We start from the raw sequence: 24,302 nt of genomic DNA, 5'->3' as shown, positions 1-24,302 counted from the left end.
CTCTTTTTTCTCCTTCTTCGCTTTCTTCTCTTTCTTCTACCCCTTCTCTTTCTTCTACTTCATCTGCTTCTCCTCCTTCATCTCTTTCTTCTCCTTCTCTTTCTTCTCCTGCTCCTCTTTCTTCTCCTTCATCTCTTTCTTCTCCTTCTTCTCTTTCTTCTTCTTCTTTTCTTTCTTCTTCTTTTTTTTCTCTGTCACTTTTTTGCACCCAGCTTCCAAATGCAAGGTCATGCTACGGGTAAGGCATTTTTACAATTTTACTTTAGTGCTTTCCAGTATGCCAATTTTATTTTATTCTTCTCCTTTCTTCTTTATTATTTTTTTTCTTCTTCCTTTTACCTTTCTATTATTTTTTCTCTTTATTTTCCTCCTCCTACTTCTATTGTATTAGTAGCCTTGTTTATTTTCTCGCCCGTTTACGGGAAAAATACAAGGCTTCTAATAAAACAAAACTTCTAGTAAAACAAGGTTTCTATACAAGTAAAAATACAAACATCTCTTTTAGAAAATATGTTTATTTTAATAGACCTACAAGTGGTATTAACCTTCTCATCCCTAATCTCATTCTCCAAGCATCTTCTCCTTTGCCTACATATTTTTTCTTATTTTATTCTTCTCTTTTCTTCTTTATTATTTTCCTTTTTCTTCTTATCCTCCATTACTGTTGCAAAAATAACAAATAGTTTTAGTTATTATAATAAACACCGATTTCCAACACTTAAGTGAACTAATATTGTATGTTTGTAATTGTACATCTTTTGTATGTTTGTGATTTTCACTTTTTTATAACTTGTTATTAGAAATGTGTATTTTCTATTGTCCTTTGCTTCCTTTCAACCAGACTGCGCCAAAACAACCCGGATATAGCTGATAAAAAAGGTATACTAAACAATGAATCCAAAAAATATATATAAAGAAGTGTCAAGTGTCTCTTTAGTCAGAGTTTCTCGGTTCCAACCCTTTTACCGCAATTTGATACCTATTTCTAATAATGTGCCGCTTAGGCTCACAGAAATAGTATGAAATTGAAATATTTGTGAAAATATTAAAAACACAAATATTTCTTTTTTTGAACAAAAAATCCGGACCAGAAAAGCACCTGATGCAAGCGTATATTCTTATCAAATTGAATTAGGTGATATTGACTGCAAGAAAACCTCGCGAACAAAGCAGGACCGAGATCAACAAATCCGGATCGAAGTTTATAGAAATAATATATGAGGCGACAGCAATGATGAACGCCGGTAGAATCTTAGCGTTTAGGGTCGGCCATTAAGAACGAGGAAATCTTTCAATTTGTTTCGCAGATGTGGCGAGGGCGCACGGAATCCCGACATAAATTCTTCCCGGTCGCGCGACTCCCGGCAGATTCGGTTGTAGCCCTTGAATTATACCCCGACTGCCTTTACATCGCGTGCTCGGCTGTAAATCAGGAGGGATTTATACGAGTACTCGCCGGTAGAACGGTAGAACGGTCGCGGCGTGCCTCGGGCTGCGCGGTCTGTCGGTGTGGTGAGAAGACCGCGTTGATCGAGGCCAAGCAAAGTAAAGATGGATGAATGAATACTTGAAGTAGTGTTTAAGATATCTACTTCAAAGGGTAAGAATACTCCGCGTTGATCGAAGCCATGCAAACTACAGATGGACGAATACCTTTTAAGAAGGGTGCATAGATTATGTAGTGGATTTTTGTTTCTTCTAGCTAATCAAAAATGTTTTCATTTGAATCTTTGTTGGGAACAGGAGGGATAATCTAGTGTGGGTCAAATAGGGACTTCTCAGCATTTGCTCATTGCTGGGAGGAAACCACGTTGCACTCCTCAGGAGAAGGCGGACTGTTGACTGTCATCAGCAGACCTTCCGTTCCACTAGAAGAGGGTTCGGCATTTTGTGTCCTACTTTGGTTTGTGTTACCAATGTCCTTCACTATTTTTATCATGTACAATATGATACTACCTCTTGTGACAATTTTTAAAATAGGCGCATAAGATATTTGTTTAATAGGGTAAGAATGCCCCTTTGATAAAGACCACCAAAATAACTGTACTTTTCAAGGTAGTGCATAATATTAGATTTCCGTTTAAAGAAGTAAAAATACCGCGTTATTCGAAAACGCAAACAAAAGGTTTCTGAATATCTTTTAAGGTAGGTGCATTAGATATCCGTTTGAAAAGATGAAAATATCGCGTTATTGGAAGGTAGGTGCATTAGATTTACGTTTAATAATGTGAGAATATCGCGTTATTGGATACCACTTAAATAAATATAATTGATGTTATTTTTTAACATCTCATCAAAGACGAAGAAGAATATGGAAGTCTGGGCATTTACGGGGCTGACGACCGTCATAGGCTGGTTTAAGTGATCACGTGTAACATTCACCAATTCTACCCATTATTGACAACCACACTACTCAAATTCTTGGAAGTTCTATATAAGTATATGAAACAATTTAGAAACCTTGTTCTTGAATCACTAGAACTTCACTAGACATCTATTGGTGAGAATTTGAGTAGTGTGGTTGTCAATAATGGGTAGAATTGGTGAATGTTACACGTGTGTAAAGTGATCACTTAAACCAGCCTATGACGGTCGTCAGCCCCGTAAATGCCCAGACTTCCATATTCTTCTTCATCTTTGATGAGATGTTAAAAAATAATATGAAAATAACTCTTGTAATTGGAGATAATCCAGATTTTGTGAACAAGTATTTGGACACACTCAAAATGTTGTATGTAATTGATGAATGATGCAAAGAAATACATTTTCAAAACAGGTGCATAAGATACCCATTTAAAAAAAATACCTCGTTCATCGAAGTAACGTAAACAAAAAAGATAAAAGCATATCTTTCAAGTTAGGGGCATCGGTACATTCGAAAATATCGAGGCCACCCAAATAAAATATCGCTTTACATTGAAAACGTTTCTTTTTCTTTTTTAAATGACTAATATAAAATTAGCTGATTCCACCATTAACCGTATGTATCAGAACAGCGCTGATCGAGGGACCTCTGCAGAGTTCGATCTGTTGAATCGTGGCTCGCTTGGTCCAACGTAATGTATCCCTCAGAGAGCGAGTGATGTATTTATTACCTGGTAAAAGCGCTAATGCTAAAGCGCTAATGTGTATCTGCCGACCCTGTCGGCAGATCGTCCAATGAACGAATTATCATTAATAGATTTATATTATCCACTGACACTTGGTGATGGAATTGCATTTTAATATATTATTAGATTAAAACCAATATTTTTAGCTTCTCCACTTTATTTTTATTTGACCATCGACCGGGTTTCGTCGTTACCGACATCATCAGACTGGTGGGAGGCTATACAAATTGTTATGTTATATATAAAACAAGGCAGGAGTTGATAACCATGATTTAATACCTTGTTTTATTTTCGATTTCCTGCCTTGTTTTATATTTAACATAACAATTTGTATAGCCTCCAACCAGTCTGATGATGTCGGTAACGACGAAACCCGGTCGCTGGTCAAATAAAAATAAAGTGGAAAAGCTAAAAATATTGGTTTCAATCTAATAATATATTAGAATTATCATTACATATACGAGTAATGCATTATCAAATGGTGTTATTGTTCATAATATTTTTTTGAACTCATCAAAGTTGAAGAAGAATATGGAAGTCTGGGCATTAACGGGGCTGACGACCGTCATATCTGGATTGTCTCCAATTATACGACAAGACACACAAGGTGGCTTAGTGGGTCTCTGCAAAAATAAGGTTCTAAATATGTAAAAATTGTGAGCTTAAATGATAAAAATGAAAATGGTATTTTCTGGCGTTTCTCATGTGTGTGATTATAATCCAGGATTTGGACCTCACATACTAATATAAGAGTTTCTGCTTAATAAAAAGCTTCTTAACATCTCACCAATAGATGTCTCTAGTGAAGTTCTAGTGATTCAAGAACAAGGTTTCTAAATTGATTCATATATAAAGAACTTCCAAGAATTTGAGTAGTGTGGTTGTCAATAATGGGTAGAATTGGTGAATGTTACACGTGTATAAAGTGATCACTTAAACCAGCCGATGACGGTCGTCAGCCCCGTAAATGCCCAGACTTCCATATTCTTCTTCATCTTTGATGAGATGTCAAAAAATAATATAAAAATTGTGATTAAAATAAATGGTTACAAATAAAAAAATTCAATGAAATTAAAAAAATAAAAAGTAAAAAAAATAGTTATTGTATCTACCTAAGATTTTTTCCCTAACCGTCAAAATATTTTGAATATTGTCTAGTAGATAGTGTTTTAGTATTAATCAGTCTTGATAAGGAAACGGTTAACATCGAAACCGGTAGACATTATAATTACGTTATTTAATAAAATATTTATAGTGATTTTATACACTAAGTTACATTTTTATTATATTTTACGTTTTGTTAGTTGGTCACTTCTCCTGTACGACTACGATATGCAACCCTGCTAACCATCCCTGTAATTTATTTTCTCTACCTACCTTGTTTGATTTTTATATTTAAATCAAGTTTGATATACTCCCTGCGCAGTTTCCTTTCCAAATATTTATTCCGCTTCAATAGCAGCAAATGAACGATCCACAATAAATTTGTTGACTCGAATCATATAAAAAACAAACTTCGTCCGATGGATAATATTTACGCGAACATTTTTTCATCGAAAACTTTTTTAACTCTGTTTAAGTACGACTTGGTATGGAAAAGTATGAAAAATATTCATTTATATATTTTTTCCTCAAACAAACTTTTCGACTTTTGCAAATAAAAGTCACGCCACCCTCTCTTTGCCACCCCTCCAAAGAAAAATAAGGGATGCATTGATATTTTTTCAAGGAGTTTTTTTAAATGGATGTGAATGAAGCAATGATATTCAGTTTTCTTTTAAATTTAAAAGACATTACGTGTTGATATCTCGACAAAGATGAAGAAAAATATGAAGCTCTGGGTATTTACAGGGCTTACGACTCATTATTCGAACCCTTATCTGCACCCCAACGGTGCATAGGGCACTGCATTATATAAACGCAGTGTTATCTTGATCGATAACACGCGAAAGAAAGGTGATTAGCCCTCTGCTTCAGGTACTTGTTCAGGATAATATTGAATAAATATTAGAGTGAAAAAAATCACTTATATTTATTTCCCCCCCTGGGAATCGAACCCGGGACCTCCAGAACGGTAGCCGGGCGTGGTGACCATTACACTACGGAGGCGGACATTATATGGACGACTCATTATAGGCTGATTTAAGTGATCGAAATAACTGGTGATTTATAAGCTTCATAAAAAATTAACATCGTATTTCCCCTAGTATTTGAAATACGAGTGTATTCATAGGCTTTGTTTTGTATTGCATTTTGGTATTGTAAAGTCATTTTGGTATCTCGAAGATAAATTTTTCTTAAGATTTAAGTATTTTTCATCCTTCAACAGTTGGAGAATTCGTTTTTTGAAAATGTTTTTTTTTTGGGATTTGGTAAATTTAAAATAAGAAATTTTTGAAAACGATTTATCTTTTTAAGAGGACTTTAATTATTGTTCTCTGAACTGTTTTAATGTTATTTAGCACAGTTTATAACATTTTGAGTGTGTCCAAATACTTGTTCAAAAATCCTTATTATCTCCAATTAGTTCATTCGAACCCTTATCCGCACCCCAATGGTGCACAGGGCACTGCATCCTATAAACGCAGTGTTATCTTGATCGTTAACACACGAAGGAAAGGTGTCAGTCCTCCGCTTCAGGTACCAGTCCAGGGTAATATTTAATAAATATTATTGTGAAAAAAACATTTATACTTATTAGACCCCCCTCTGGGAATCGAACCCGGGACGGTAGCCGAGCGCGCTGACCATTACACACAGAGGCGGACATAATTTACAATTAGTAGTTATTTTTATATTATTTTTAGACATCTCAAAATGTATGACGAAGAATATGGAAGTATTTCCATATTCTTCTTCATCTATGTTGAGATGTTAAAAAAAATTAAACACACAATATGAAACATAATAGAAAAGAAATCTAGCACACAATTTTCTATTATTGAACGTACGCAGCTGAAATGGGGAAGATAAACACATAATACACGCCATAAGCTTTCCTGAAATATCTGAAAAAGCTACAATCGTTTGACGGGACTAACTCTTACTATGTGAATAGTAACACGAGCGAAATATAATAAAATAACAACTCAGAATCTTTTTTATATTCGTTTAAGGCTTTGTCGTCTATATCCATGGGTTATTTATTCGAAATAATAGTCCGTGTTTGCGTCATGCAGGGATGCGTCGTTTTCAGGCCGGCGGTTTCTTGAAATCCCAACAAACTGAAATGCGCCAAAGCCACTTTACCAAGCGTTTTTACAGTCAGTCAGCTACGCAAAATTTACTCAAGCCTGAAATATCTTTTTGAGTTGCCTTCAAAAGAAAATCTAAGAAATAAAACAACCTTTTCATGGCAAAAATTAATGTAAATATTCAAAATTGTATGTAAAGTATATATTTGTTAGAACTATATCTAGATCTTCGCCTCCGTAGTGTAATGCTCAGCCCGCTCCGCTACCGTACTGGAGGTCTAGGACTCAATTCCCAGGTCTAATTCTATTTTCTTTCTCTTTTTTATCTCTTGATGTTCAACAGTACCTACTCATAACATAAATATGGAATTATTTCATAAGCTTTATTTTTGTCAATGTAACTACTTTTATAAGTTTTATGTACAAGCTGTATACATATTTCCTTAACAAGTAAAATAACATAAAATCAATATAAGTGAATTTTTCACTGTGATATTTATTTTCATTTCCTTTGACTGGTACCTGAAGAGAAGGGGTGATCACCTTTCCTTTATGTGTCAACGATTAAGATAACACTTTTAAGTTCTCGCGTTTATGAAATGCAGTGCCCTATGCACCATCAAGTGCGGATGAGGGTTTGAAGGAAGGAATATTCATTTAATATTACCCTAGACTGATAGCGCAACCTCGCATTCATATGATAAACGATCAAATTAACATCAATTTTGTGCAGTGCCCTATACACCATTGGGTGCGGACAAGAATCAAAAGTGGCAGTATTATTTTTGGCATTTAAAACTTGAAAAAATGTTTTTTTTTTCGGGAAAACTAAAAAGGCTCACTTAAAGGATCGAAAAGTAGTATTTTTTCGCTCACAGCTTCAAAAACAGTGAAAAGGCACGTTTGATCTCTTCAATATTGTTTCAATTTATCCTTTATTTACGTTATCCTGTTAAATTGTCGCTTAAAGGATGTGTAAAAAAATACAATATCCTTTTAAAAACGGATATATCGTAAATGTATTTGCTCAAATAATGCATTTTTTTCGTATAAAAAGGGACATTATCTACGAAAATCTTAATATTTTCTCGTAAACAAATAAAGGACCTTGTTTATTTTGATTTCATGATTTTTTTATACGTTGTGTATACAAGAAATTCAAGGGATGAAAAGCATCTACAGCATGTTTAATCATATTTAATGGTTTACTTTCATATTTTTTTACACAAATTTAATTTATAACATTTTGAGTGTGTCCAAATACTTGTTGACAAAATCTGGATTATCTCCAATTACAGGAGTTATTTTCATATTATTTTTTGACATCTCATCAAAGATGAAGAAGAATATGGAAGTCTGGGCATTTACGGCATTATATGCACCAATTATATGCACCAATTTAGAAACCTTGTTCTTGAACCAATAGAACTTCACTAGAGATATCTATTGGTGAGATGTAAAGAAGCTTTTTACTTAGCAGAAACTCTTATATTAGTATGTTAGGTCCAAATGCCCAGACCTTCATATTCTTCTTCATCTTTGATAAGATGTCAAAAAATAATACAAATTTAATATTAGTATATAACCACTCTCCGAGATTATCATGTCTACCGGTTTTAAGACGTACTCGTCTCTTCGTCAGGACAATCACTATAACAGCATTCAAACAATACTAACTGTATTAATTTTTAAATCAAACATAGTTTTTTTGAGTCTATTAAGTTCTATTTTATTTTTTTTAAAAAACACACAAATATTAATATTGTGACAGTTGTTTCGCCAAGTTACAATATTCATTTTTATGTGTTTTCAACAATAAAATACAACTTAGACAAAAAAAAAACTTTGTTTGATTTGACTATTATTAGTACATAAAAAAATATATCATACGTATATATGGTATATAAAGGGTGATGAAATAGCAAATATTTTTTTTCAATTACGACATCTTTATTATGTAATACATAAATCAAAATAAATATTTTATTTATTGTTTCGGCATTAACTTTGTGGTAAGACATGTTACAATGATTAAAGAAAACACTTGTTTTTTACCACTTGAGCTTTATTATAGACTACATGTTTCAGAAGTTAAACTTCCATCATTCATCATTCATCATCATCATATTTTATATTTTAGTTTATATTTTAGTTATTTTATATTTTAGTTATTATATAGACCTGAATGATGGAAGTTTAACTTCTGAAACATGTTGTCTATAATAAAACTCAAGTGGTAAAAAACAAGTGTTTTCTTTAATCATTCTATTAATTAAACGCAAAATCAATACATAATACTAACTGTAGCTGTCTAGTTCACAAATATCAAATACGATTGACGTTCTACGCCATTTTCAAAAATTATAACATCTTTTGATAGGGTGGTTAATTTTGCGCCACCCTGTTTAAGATCTAAAATAAATCAATGGTTTCTGCTACTAACCTAACCTAACCTAACTTAAATAAGGGGTTACATATAGATGTCTCTAGTGAAGTTCTAGTGATTCAAGAACAATGTTTCAAAATTGGTTCATATGTATAGAACTTCCAAGAATTTGAGTAGTGTGGTTATCAATAATGGGTAGAATTGGTGATTGTTACACGTGTGTAAAGTGATCACTTAAACCAGTCTATGACGGTCGTCAGCCCCGGAAATGCCCAGACTTCCATATTCTCATTCCTCTTAAATAAGATGTCAAAAAACTAAGGTTTTAGAATTAAAATTCATACGTGGGGATTTCAAACCCCGCTGTTCGAGGCTGCTAGGTTAAACTAACCTAACCTAACCTTACTTAACCAAGGCTATAGAAGATGATATTGCATTGCGGTCAGCAAGAGTAATGGCGACTGTCGGTAACATAGGAATCTGCAATCATTTATCATCACAAGATAGCAGAACAGTTCGGTGAATCGAGAGAACTTTAAGAACTGAGTAACCCGATGTCTGCTAGATTCACGTATATACTGTCAAAGCAACACTATGTCTAATATTATACACACAAACTCCCAGGAAGTTTGAACCGAGAAACTTGGGAATTGTCGCGATCGGGGAGACTATTAATAATACCATAGAGCAGGGAATCGCAATCTTCGAATCGGATCATTAGTCAACAACACAGCCATATCCAGAGGACAATGAAAATCAAAGAAGCATTGATTCACTTCTGGAGTAAAATAGATAAGGTAAGAACTCAACAAAATGTTCAAACCGGGCGGTATTAAATATAAACCTTAATAAAAACAAGTGTTTCCTTAATCATTTCACATGTCTTACCACAAACTAAATGCCGAAACAATACATAAAATATAAATCTTGTTGGCCCATTCGTTAAAACAATTTTGCACTAAAAACCTTTTTATTCCTTGCGCCAAAGATACATATTTAACTTGATACCTGTAACCATTAAGAATTCCAGAAGTGATAATGTCTTTAAGAACAGTGTCCGTCGATGGTTGCTTCTCGTTGGTAGGGACAAGGTGGAAAGTGAATCAATAATGTCCAGGTGTAATTATTTTACTGTCAAACCTTTCTACTGTAAATTGTTATTGTATCTATTGTATGTAGTGTGTAAAATCTAGTTATATTTCTTTTAAAAATTATTGTATTAACATGTAAATATTTCGGCTCAACACAGACCATGCCTAAACACTACTACTACTACTACTACTACTACTACTACCATCACGCCGTTTCCCCGCAGGGGTAGGCAGAGAGGATGGAATGCCACACTCTTCTGTCCTGACATACACTCCCGCCTCCTTCACATCCATACATCTAGTCATACATGCCCTCCGATTACGCAGACTTTTGACACCGCCAGATTTTAGGTTCCGATTGATCTGATCGTGCCAAGTCTTTTTCGGTCGTCCACGTTCTGTTTTCCCTCTCACATTCGCCACATATATTTTCTTAGTCATTCTCTCGTTATCCATTCGCTCCACATGTCCATACCACCGCAAAGAACTCTTCCCAATCTTTTCAATTATTCCTCGTTCAGCCTTACATTCCTTTCTTATATCGTCGTTTTTAATTCTGTCACACAATGATTTTCCACACATTCGTCTGAGGGAGCGCATTTCAACAGCGTTCACTCTGCTATCATCCTTCCTTTGCCAGTTCCATCTTTCGCTTCCATACATTAGTGTCGGTACTAGCACGCCGTTGTGAACCGCTAGCTTGGCTTCCATGGACATATTCTTATTCCCAATCACTCTGTTCAACGCACCATTTATTCTATTCCCTGCATTCACTCTTCTCTCAATATCCTTATCCACTTTTCCATCCCTTGTGAACATGCTTCCTAGATATAAAAATTCTAAACACCGTAATACAAGTAATTTTAAAAAATGTAAAAAAATGTATCTATGAATAAATATTAACGTTCCTTTTCGGAACCAAATTACTTAACCATTAACCATATAACTGGGAACACTGTTAAATAATTTAATAAACAAGATTTTTATGTATTAATTGTAAAATCAAACACACATTTTTGAGTCTACTAAGTTGTATTTTATTGTTAAAAAAACTCATAAAAATTAATATCGTGACAATTGTTTCGCCTACTTATGGCACATTCAAACGAATGTGTCACACATTCACAACATTATATAAATACAAGTACAAAAATATGTTTATTTATATAAATACAAAAAAAAAGATCCCACAAAGGCATGGCCTGTGTGTGGGTATACATTATATTTAGGTCATAGTAAAGGCGCTGGCAAAATTACAATATATATTATAATTAGTAAAATAACATTAAAATTAATTTTAAAAAAATATATTTATTTATTTGGGAATTGTACAGCTTTACATTTAGTAAAAGTATATAATAAAAAATACATAAATTCATAAAAAAAGAAAGCCGATTACACAATTCCACATTCATGTTATAATAATTCATTCATTTCAAACCCTTATCCGCACCCCAATGGTGCATAGGGCACTGCATCATATAAACGCAGAGTTATCTTGATCGTTTACACATGAAGGAAAGGTGATCAGTCCTCCGCTTCCGGTACCAGTGCAAGGTTATATTGAATAAATATAAAAGTGAAAAAATCACTTATATTTATTTGACCTCCCCTGGGAATCAAACCCGGGACCTCCAGTACGGTAGCCGAGCGTGCTGACCATTACGCTACGGAGGCGGACAAAATGTTATAATAATAATGATCGAAAACATCACTAGATAAAAAATAAAATAAAAAAAATTAAAAAAAAATTGAGTATATTATTTGTAAATGTATTTTTTCATGGGTAATGGAAGTAGATTATAGAGCTATATTGCGAAAAAATAGACCATACAGCTATTAATATTGTGAATGAGATGGTATTTAACAAGGTTAGTTATTCACCCCATCAAGTTAGGCTAAAGTAAGTCAAGTTTAGCAACACGGAGCCTAATAATCCCATTACTTACCATACCTTAGTGCCCCGGTCTTCTACGAACAGCCACCCCGTAAAACCCTTCCCCTACAGTTTGGAAACTTTCCCAATATGACGGAACATCCCTCTAGCGCAGTGGTCGGCAAACCTATCGGCCAAAGAGCCAAAAATTGACATTATAAGGGTTAAAAAAAATTTGAGAGCTAAATTTGGAGGTCCTCAAAAAAACGTTACATTTCCATTTTAAATGATTTTAAGTAATCAGGAAATCTAGCTTGTACAATTGTATACAACATTTTGAGTGTGTTCAAATACTTGTTCACAAAATCTGGATTAACTCCAATTACAGGAGTTATTTTCATATTATTTTTTGACATCTCAAAAATATGTCAAAAAATAATATGAAAATAACTCCCGTAATTGGAGATAATCCAGATTTTGTGAAAAAGTATTTGGACACACTCAAAATGTTGTAAATAAATTATCTGGTCAAATTAAAAGCTTAAATGATTAAAATGAAAATGATATTTTCTGGCGTTTCTCATGTGTGTGATTATAATCCAGAATTCTGACCTCTCAAACCAAAAAAAGAGTTTCTGCTCAATAAAAAGCTTCTTTTCATCTCACCAATAGATGTCTGTAGTAAGTTCTAGTGATTCAAGAACAATGTTTCAAAATTCGTTCATATATATATATATAGAACTTGAGTATTTGAGTAGTGTGGTTGTCAATAATGGGCAGAATTGGTGAATGTTACATGTGTGTAAAGTGATCACTTAAACCAGCCTATGACGGTCGTCAGCCCCGTAAATGCCCAGACTTCCATATTCTTCTCCATCTCTGATGAAATGTCAAAAAATAATGTGAAAGTAACTCCTGTAATTGGAGATAATCCAGATTTTGTGAACAAGTATTTGGACACACTCAAAATGTTGTAAGTATTTAGTTAATTAAAGTTACTGTTTTTTTGTTTCGAATAAAAGAGATATCGATATGAGAAACGTTGGTGTATTGGTAATTTCATCCCCGATTTTTTCACTAATAACTTAATTATAAGAATTTTATGTAAAACATAATTACATTAAAGAGAAACACCCGTATTTATTATATTTTATAAAAATCCTGTAATTGGAGATAATGAAGATTTTGTGAACAAGTATTTGGACACACTCAAAATGTTGTAAAACGATTGTTAGCTTCAATACGTAGAGTCGAAGAGTCTTTCCGGGGATATTAATCGGACTTAAAAAGTCAAAGAGCTGGCTCCGGAGGCACACCTTGCCGACCAATGCTCCAACTACCCCCGAATGGTCCAACTCTTAATTAAATTGCGTTTGTCACCGCGTATCTTTTCGGAAATGTGTCCTAGGACTTGGTGCCGATGAAAAAATAAGACCGTTAGAACTTTGCACATGGAAATTCAATCAGGATCCGGTGTGTAATATTTTTCTGTAATCGCTTAAGTTGATATCGGATTGAATTCCTCTTTTACGAGGCCCTGATATGGTTCTTTGGGATATTTGAAGGGCCTGGGCCTTTGGAGGGAGAGGGAGGATTTGAATATAAAAATAAAACACTGGTTGCGAGTGTTTTTGCCTAGAATTTTCAGTCATGACTTACATGAAATTATAGTAACTTTAAACATAAAGAGTAAATCCACTCACGAGTAGGCATAGACCATAAAATTTAAAAAGTTGAAGCCTGAGTAGAGTCATGATAATCGGTAGCTATATTTGCATAAGCCGTAGCTAGATTTCAAAGTCACTTGGACGTTAGGTAATTTAAAAATAATTATAATAATAAAACCCTGGTGTAAGACCATTTTTGAGATTGTAATATAAACACGACTAGTTTTGAGAACTTTAGATGCTTACGTCAACAGGAGAAAATACAAAATTTTGTATATTCTTTATAAAAGAAATCAAATATATTTGTTCTTTGCTTTTAACCACTTTTTTTTTTGGTTAATTTGAACTTTGGTAGCTGTTTTCTTTTTCAATTGGCACTGTATTTTACATACAAGCATCGTGAAAGCATGCTAAGATGGTGAAAGTTACAAGTTTATAAAATGATCATTTAAGCCAGCATATAACAGGTAGTAAACCCTGCCCTGTACATACCTATAATTCTATGCTCTCATTTATCAAAATTGAGTTATCAATTTGTTTGTTTCCATTTTTTGACGTTTCAATGTAACATTAATGAAAAGGAATATGGATATCTGGGAATCTGGGAATTTAAAAAGATTTAATTATAAATCATAGATGGCTCTTGTGAACTCAATCACGGAATGTAGTGAGATTGATCATGTTTGTATGACTTCCAAAATTTGTGTAGTGTGATTTTCAACCATGGGAACATTGGTGAATGTTAAGATAAGATAAGATAAAAACCCTTATCCGCACCCCAATGGTGCATAGGGCACTGCATCATATAAACGCAGTGTTATCTTGATCGTTAACACATGAAGGAAAGGTGATCAGCCCTCCGTTTCAGGTTACCAGTCCGGGGTAATATTGAATAAATATTACAGTGAAAAAATCACTAATATTTATTTTATCTCACTTGGGAACTCCAGAACGGTAGCCGAGCGTGCTGACCATTACACTACGGAGGCGGTGGTGAATGTTATACTTGTGCAAAGTGATCACTTAACAAGCATATGATAGATCGTAAGCCCTGTAAATTACCAGACTTCCATATTAATCTTAGGTATGTTGAGATCTCCTAAGTGATAAAACCTAGATTTGTCAAGTATTTGAAATGTTTATGAATAAGTCGAAAAGTTCGCGAATTCGCCAGCGCTATCGTCGTTACCGCGCAATAGCAAACTTGTTTAAGTTGAAACGCAATTTCCTGTTCACTGAAAAAATCCGGTGACGTCACATTTCCTCCCTTCGCGAAGGTGTTACCTGTATGATTAATGACGCCCCGGCCGAAGTGCCTACTGAACTCGAAGGTACTAAATTAAGACGGTGTTCAACTTTGTGCAGAAACTTTGCGCGATTGGCGCTATAAGGTAGTGAATTGCGGAAAGCGGAAATTATTACATCAAATACTCGAGATATATCTGGTACAAAAAATACACCTTATTTTTATTCCTTGCTCCATAACTATCTAAATTTCACAACATATCGTCTTTGTAGACTATTAAGATCAGCTCTCCTCGTCCTCAGGCTGTAGGTCATTCTATCATTTACAAAGTCATCTAGATCATGTCTTCCAATCATGTTATCTTTCTGTCTTCATTCATCTTCATTCATCAATGCGTTTATATGATGCACTGCAGGGCACTGCATCATATAAACTCAGTGTTATCTTGATCGTCAACACATGAAGGAAAGGTGATCAGCCACTCCACTCCAGGGTAATATTAAATAAATATTAGCATGAAAATTTCAGCGAGTATGGATGAGGAGGTGCATGAACGTGGAAGAGGCGAAGAATGTTTGCAAAGACAGTGGTTTTTCGTTCTATTCTCTCTGCCTACCCCTGCGGGGAAGCGGCGTGATGGTTAGTTAGTTAGTTATGAAAATTTCATTCATGTTTATTCAAAATATCACTCTTTATACACTGTTTAGTAGTTAAAATGTATCCTTCTGTAGCTTTCATAATTTTTTTGGTCTTATCTATTTTTTGATAAGTTTATCACTTATATTTATTATTATAGACCCTTCATTGGAGTCAAACTACTTTTAGGGACCTCCAACTTGGTAACCATACGCGCTAACCACCAAACAATGGTATTAAGCAGATATTTATACATAAATGTACCAAATTAGTCTTTAAATATTAATTTGTGAATATTGGTCGTTTTGCTGATTTTCAGTTTTTTACTTAGATTGTATTATTTCCATAACCGTCAATAACTAGACGCGTTACCCTACAGTTATGGAACGACAGTAATTGTACCGTTCACCCTACCTAATAACTCATCTTTCTTCTTCATCTCACATGACGTGAAAGCCTTTTGAAATAAACACGTGAAGGTTTCGATATTAATCTCACTGGAAACATATTCAAAGTCTACTTATTACATATGTATTATATTCCGGAATACAGCATGCAAGATTTGAAGCGGTGCTATGCACGCCATCTTGAGACTTGTGTCCTTGCGTTTCAAAGGCAGACACATCCAAAAAATATATATTTCTCCTTCTGATGCCTGTCATACATCTTCTAACCCTTATCCGCACCAAAGGGTCTATAAAGTACTAATCGTCAATAGACGCAGTGTTATCTTAATCGTTACTTACGTGAGGGCAGAGTGATTACTTCTGCGCTTCAGGGACCAGTCCAGGTATGTGTATATAACATGTTTATGTTAAATTATTTAAAAATATTAAAGATTTAGTATTGACTTTGTGGAATAATATGACGATTTTTTTAAACACTAGTACATAAATAACCACTGTTTTGAATTTACAACTAGTAAAGAGAATTACGGATGTTCTCATCAATAAGTAAAAAAAAAACAGTTTTTATGTATTGTTACCTGTTAATGAGAAAACCTATAGTTCTCGACTCAAATGTAGTCTTACACATGTCGCTCACTGCATTCAAGAACGTCATAAATCAAAAATGGTCAATTTTTTAGTTGTGCATGTTTTCGGAACGCCCATAAAATGTACTACTTCCCAGCAAAAGAAGCAAATTTTTAACTTAATATTTACCCGCTACAGGGCAGAAAGTATTGTTTTTGCATTTTGAAGAAAATGTGTTGTTTAATTATTTTTTTTTTTAAATACTAAATATTTTTTAAATGGAGAAATAAACCTTCTGGTTTTACCTAAAAAATCTGTTGCACAGTAAAAAGTTTAATAAGTGGCTTGATATTTATTTTTAATACATTGTATTATATTTTTAAACTTTAAAAACGTTCTCCTGAAAAATCAAGTTTTCGTTATTTATGACGTTCTTGAAAGGAGTGAGCGATGTGTATTATTTTTGTTTTGGTTTAAGAAAACACATTTTGAATGTGTTTACTTTAACCTGGCTGTGTCGGTAAATTAAGATTCCGTGAACTATGGATTGGATGTGGCTGTTTTTGAAAAGTGCGGGCACATATACAGTATTCCGTCTTGTCAAAGTTGCGTAGGTAGCTGGAACTGTCCTTAGAGCGTATCCAGAGACAAACAGAATTTCAAAGTTAGCGAAGCTGCGAAAGTTTGTGTTTGTATCCGGAATGGTACTTTGTGATATGAGGGGGGTGATAATATTCTGCAGAACCCTTAAGTATGCATAATATACAAGTATACATGGTAAAATTAATTATATTTCATCATTTATAATAAAAATAAAATTATGAAACCCTTATCCGCACCCAAATGGTGCATAGGGCACTGCGTCATATAACGCAGTGTTATCTTGATCGTTTTACACATGAAGGAAAGGTGATCAGCCCTCCGCTTCAGGTATCAGTCCAGGGTAATATTGAATAAATATAACAGTGGAAAATCACTTATATTTATTTGAACCCCCCTCGGAATCGAACCCGGGACCTACAGAACGGTAGCCGTGCGTGCTGACCATTACACTACGGAGGCAGACAAAACTAAACAACTAATTCAACTAAATAATTTGTTTATTTTATTTTTATTTTTATTTATTTTGCATTTTACAATATTATTATAATTACATGTATAAAAATATATGATATTAATACGAAAAAAGATCCTATAAAGGCATGGCCTGTGCGTGGGTATACATTTTATTTTAAGTTAGAATAAAGGGCACTGGCAAGAATACAATAGATATCAAAAATAAAATAAGATTAAAAGTGCTAATTTAAACTACAAATATTTGGTTTTAACAACAACAAAAAAACAATCAAAAAGATGAAAATGAAAAAAGTCTAATTCATTTTCGATTTTATTTCATTTATCGAAATTGAACTTCGAGTCCACTTTTGAAAATATTCCCATCGTGATTCATTTGTCTTCTCTCTCTCTCTCTCTCTTTTGAAAATATATTTTTATACAAATATCAAATCTTAACAATTTTATTTTAATGACCTGATAATGGAATTATTTTCCGAAACCGGTAGTCACGAATAAGTTGTATAACGCAAAGTGAACAATGAATGATAAGGAGAGAAAATACATAAATGTATTTTCCGTCCTGTCCGCATCCGTAGTGTAATGGTCAGCATGCTCGGCTACCGTTCTTGAGGTCCCGGGTTCGATTCCCAGGGGGGTTTAACAAATATAAATTATTTTTTCACTCTAATATTTATTCAATATTACACTGGACTGGTACCTGAAGTGGAGGGCTGATCACCTTTCCTTCATGTGTAATCGATTGAGATAACACTGCGTTTATATGGAGCAGTGCCCTATGCACCGTTGGGGTGCGGTAAGGGTTTTATATATATATATATATATATATATATATATATATATATATATATATATATATATATATATATATATATATATATATATATATATATATATATATATATATATATATATATAAATAAATATATATATATATATATATATATATATATATATATATATATATATATATATATATATATATATATATATATATATATTTATATATATATATATATATATATATATATATATATATATATATATATATATATATATATATATATATATATATATATATATATATATATATATATGTATATATATATAATTTTCCATTAATATTCTTAATGCATTCTTCCTTTCTCTTATTTTCCGATTCTAACCACCTTTCAGCACACTTCTCTTAATTAACGTACTCTCTCTCCACCCAACCTACTTCTTTCTTTCTTGTCATTTCCAATTACAGGGGCGATGAGCAAATAGACACAAACTCCAGTTCCTCCCAAACTTCCTCTTACATCTGTAATAAATCAGTTTCTACTTGATTTGTTTAAGTACGAATTTCCTAATTGCAGAAAACGATTCTAAAAACATCAAAATATATTTTATTTATTGTTTCGGCATTAACTTTGTGGTAAGACATGTCGGCTGTCCAAACTCAAAACACAGTAAGGGACATTTTTTGTAGTACGTTTTTTTTTTGCATTTATGGACCAAGTAGATTCTACTTCTAGTTTTAAGTTTGGACAGCCGATGTTACAATGATTAAAGAAAACACTTGTTTTATACCACTTGAGTTTTATTAAAGACTACATGTTTCAGAAGTTAAACTTCCATCATTCAGGTCTGTATCATAACTAAAATATAAAATATAAAATTGTTCTATAAATAAGGAGAGGAGAAAGTTAGGGGGAGGGGGTTAGTCAGGGGTGGAGTTTGAAAACAAAGGAAAAATGGAAAGCAAAGGTGAAGAATTTTGAAACAATATATTATTTAATAAATTATTATTAGATTTAAATTTTTTAAATAATTCATAATTTGGCTTTTAAGTGGAACAAGGTGTAATAATTTTAATTTATGAGAGTGGAATGAGTAATTTGTAAATTATATTATTTATTACATCAAAATTTTATAAAAATGAGAAATTAAAACTATCATTTGTTGACATCTCATGAAAGATAAGGAAGAATATAGAAGAATATGGCATTTACGCGCTGACGACCGTCATAAGCTGGTTTTAAGTAATCACTTTACATATTCATATTCTTCTTTGATGAGATGGCAGAAAATAATATGAAAAATACGTCTATAATTGGAGATAATCCAGATTTGTGAACAAGTATATGGACACACTCAAAATGTTGTAAAGAAATTTAAACATTATTATTTTCGCTATATTTTTACTGTGTCTAAATGATTGTTCACAAATTCTGGATGTACCCATCTCAAATTAAAAAAAATATATATATATATTTATTTGTTCCTGGATTGTTCACAACATAACCTGTAAATACGTCTCCCTGTTCCCTCAGCGATACATGTATCTCGCTTATCCGACAATGTATGGCCGACCAGGTCAAGAAAGGTCGATGCGATGGAAACTTTTTCTCTCGAAACTGCTACAGATGCTAAAAAACAGCTCTGTATGGGAAAAACTAAGGTTTATCATGTTTGAACAGCATGACCTTATAGATATCTTGTATATATTGATATGTATATATACATATATAGATGTATATGTATATATACATATATATATAAATATATATATATATATATATATATATATATATATATATATATATATATATATATATATATATATATATATATATATATATATATATATATATATATATATATATATATATATAAATATATTTATATACATATATATATATATATATATATATATATATATATATATATATATATATATATATATATATATATATATATATATATATATATATATATATATATATATATATATATATATATATATATATACATATATAAATATATATATATATATATATATATATATATATATATATATAATGATTAAATAAAAAACTTGTTTTTTACCGCTTGAGTTTTATTATAGACTACATGTTTCAGAAGTTAAACTTCCATCATTCAGGTCTGTTTGATAACTAAAATACAAAATATGAAATTGTTCTATAAATAAGGAGAGGGGAAAGTAAAGGGAAAGGGTTAGTCAAGGGGCGGAGTTTGAAAACAAAGGAAAAATGGAAAGCAATGGTGAAGAATTTTGAAACAATATATTATTTAATAAATTATTATAATTTTTATTTAATCATTGTAACATGTCTTACCACAAAGGTAATGCCGAAACAATAAATAAAATATTTATATACATGTTTGTATATGTATTTGTATTAAATTCGTATGTTTATTCAACACACTGCAATCAAACATTTCAGAATAAGTTCACAAATATTTTTCAGAAAAGAGAGCCTGAAATAACATTTTAATAATTCGTACATAAACTTAAGAGGTTTCATTATAAGCTGATATACCTATAATATTAATATATCATCCGTATGGCATAAAATCCAGTGCCTCCTAGAATAAATAACAATTAATATTTTTATAACCTATTTTAGATAAAATACAAAATGACGATACCAGGAGACGGGAAGCGAGAGGGTTGTTAATTAGGGACCTAACTCAAACACAAGTTCAGCAGTCGGAAGGGATGACGATTGGCCTACCTAACCTGTGTTGCTCCGCAGCCTTTATGGTATTAATAATTATGGACAGGTGTATTTGGGAGCGAAATGCTAATCGAGATACGAGGAGCCCTAACTCGGCGCTGGAATTAATTCATCCTGTATCTTGAATAATTCTACTACCACCGACTGTTTAGAAACTGTTTTTCACTTTCATTTATTTACAGTAAAACCTCGATATAACGATAGTCAGTTTAAGGAACTTCGGATATAACGCAGAAATAATCTGGTCAATAAATTATATGTATTTACGTAATTTTAGAGATTTTATATTAAAAAACAGCACACTTTTAAAGTGCAAACAAAACTTGATGCCTTTTTCAAAGCAGGAATACCGAAAGCAAGCGCGTCGATATCAAACAGAAAAGCTACTTCCTCGACGAATGTTTGAAGACAATAAATATAATTTTGTTCGTGCTTTTTTTGTAGTACTTTTTTTTTCCATTTTAGGACTAAGTAGAATCTACTTAGTCCAAATATGCAAAAAAAAGTACTTCATAAAAAATGTCCCTTACTGTGTTTTGAGTTTGGACATTCGAAATATATCGAAGTTATATAGTATTCGCAATTTTTAACGTTGCCAGGAATACAAATATATTCCATTCTAGGTGTATCTGACCTCGCGTTGTTGCGACTCAGTCTGATAAATTGGAAAATAACAATTTCTTAATGTGTTGTAGAATTTCACATATCGCTCACTCCATCGAACAACGTCATAAATCAAAGAACTTGATTTTTCAGAAGATCGTTTTTAAAGTTTAAAAATAAAATACAATGTATTAAAAATAAATATTTAGTCAGTTATTGAACTTTTTACTGCGCAACAGATCTTTTTAGGTAAAACCTGACTGTTTTTTCTCCATTTGAAAAATATTTAGTACATTTAAAAAAAATAATTAAACAATACCTTTTCTTCAAAATGCAAATACAAACACTTTCTGCCCTGTAGCGGATAAATATTAAGTTTAAAATATGCCGCTTTTGCTGGAATATAGTACATTTTCTGGGTATTCCGAAAACATGCACAATTGAAAATTGACATATATATGACGTTGTTGAAAGAAGTGAGCGATATATAAATCGAATGAGTGAGGAAAGACGGTAAAACAAATTTATGAGGCGAATGTAAATGGTAACAAAAACAGAGAAAGACCAAGGAAAACTTGCTTTTGAAAAGAGCTTTTCATAAATGGATAAAAAAGTAGGTCTATCTAAAATAGATCATTTCATAAATATTTTTTTTCATTAATTTATTCGGTAGTCACTATGTGGCTCCATCCATCCATTTTTACTTGGTAATTACCACTATTTCTACTTACTGTAGACTAAACTTCACACACGGTGTTTGAAAATGATGCGGAATCATTCAAAACTCAAAGTAAAAATAGATTTTAAGAAATAGTGGTATTTACCAAATAAAGCTTTGTAAAAAAAACTTTCTTATATTTTTATAAATAAATAACACTCTCCTTATCATTTATCTTTCATATGAAAGATACTACTACTACTAACCCTTATCCGCACCCAGTGGTGCATAGGGCACTGCATCGTATAGAAGCAGTGTTATCTTGATCGTTAAATACATGAAGGAAAGGTGATCAGCCTTCCGCTTCGGGTACCAGTCCAGGTTCATATTAAATAAATACCTTTCATTAGTCTCGGTTGATCGGAGATTATGTTACTAACTATTTTAGCAATATTTGCGAGGGAATTCGTAAAATATAACTAGAAATATGTTTACAGCTTGTGTTCAAACCAATTTTCAACCAAATGTTTTGTGAAATGGTCAATGTTTTATGAAGTGGTTAATAAAAATTTTGTCTGCCTCCATAGTGTAGTGGTTAGCGCACTTGGCTACCGTGCTGGAGGTACCGAGTTCGATTCCCAAGAGGGTCAAAATAAATATTAGTGATTTTTCAGTCTAATATGAAAGATAAGGAGAATGTTATATTACCATACCGCAAAGTTAAAAATGCTTTTAATACACAAAAATTATAAATAATTATTGTAATATGTGCCCCCCACACGAGAAAACTCAGTGAGGGCATTTTTTTGTAATTTGAAATCATGTAAAAGATGAAATAAAAATAAAAATAAATGAATACTTTCTACATATGCAATGGATACGGTTATGTAGTACATAAAGCGTTACTTGAGAAACAATTTCAAGTTCACCTTGTAGAATCCATTTATCTCCTTATAATCTCCAGGGCCTAATCGAGTGAAAGCCTCCAACCTCACAGACAAAGTTTCTATTAACCTTTACATAATGGTGTACAATAATACTCGTACAATTGTACGCTTTGCTGATACATCTGTGCAGACATCTGCTGCCCTGTGTCAAAGGGGTATTTTAATATTAATACTTGCTTCATCTGGTTATCAGGTCCTAGGGGTATGTCGAGATTGAAATGGTTTGGTCCTGATTAAGGAGTAATCGCCTCAAACAAACAAGATAAATCTGTACTTAAGGATAAGCAGTATACCTCGATATAATGGACTAATTTGGAGAAGGAGGTGTCCTTATACCTTTCCTTCCATGTAATATCGCTCACTCCTTTCAAGAACGTCATAAATCAAAAAACTTGATTTTTCAGGAGATCGTTTTTAAAGTTTAAAAATATAATACAATGTATTAAAAAGAAATATCAAGCCGCTTATTGAACTTTTTACTGTGCAACAGATCTTTTTAGGTAAAACCTGAAGGTTTTTCTCCATTTGAAAATATTTAAAATTAAAAAAAAAAAATTAAACAATACCTTTTCTTCAAAATGCAAAAACAACACTTTCTGCCCTGTAGCGGGTAAATATCATGTTAAAAATATGCCTCTTTTGCTGGGATAAGTACATTTTCTGGGCATTCCGAAAACACGCACAACTGAAAATTGTCGATTTTTTATTTATGACGTTCTTGAAAGGAGTGAGCGATATGTATTTACTACAAATCGACTTTGAGCATGAGAATATCAGTATAAAATATAATAAATACGGGTGTTTTTCTTTAATATAATTATGTTTTACATAAAAGTATTATCATATAAAGTTATTCGTGAAAAAAATCGGAGATAATATTACCAATACACCAACGTTTCTCAGATCAATATCTCTTACCTAACTTTTATTCGAAACAAAAAAAGGGTAATTTTAATTAACTAAATACTTACAACATTTTGAGTGTGTCCAAATACTTGTTTACGAATCTGGACTATCTCCAATTATAAGAGTTGTTTTTCATATTATTTTTTGACATCTCATCAAAGGTGAAGATGAATATGGAAGTCTGAGCTTTTACGATAATAACAGATGTCTCTAGTGAAGCTCTAGTGATTCAAGAACAATGATTCAAAATTTGCTTCAAATATATAGGACTTTGAGTACTGTGGTTGTCAGTAATGGATGGAATTGGTGAATGCTACATGACTAAAGTGACCATACGTCCCGTTTTGAACGGGACCGTCCCGTTTTTAGATAGCCTGTCCCGTTGTCCCCAAGTAAAGTTTCGGGACGTC

General features: G+C 32.5%; 1 protein-coding gene across 1 annotated transcript in view; it reads left to right on the top strand.

Annotated features, from left to right (window-relative positions):
• Positions 1 to 24,302, top strand: part of LOC148311993 (uncharacterized) — a 379,515-nt gene that overhangs the window by 330,489 nt on the left and 24,724 nt on the right. The gene's annotated exons all lie outside the window — the stretch shown is intronic.

This window comes from Brachycentrus maculatus, unplaced genomic scaffold (assembly GCF_059751285.1).
Source record: "Brachycentrus maculatus isolate JH-2025_06_01 unplaced genomic scaffold, ASM5975128v1 h1tg000053l, whole genome shotgun sequence".
Lineage (NCBI taxonomy): Eukaryota > Metazoa > Arthropoda > Insecta > Trichoptera > Brachycentridae > Brachycentrus > Brachycentrus maculatus.
The sequence above is the reverse complement of the archived record's forward strand: the minus strand, read 5'-3'. Positions and strand labels throughout refer to the sequence as shown.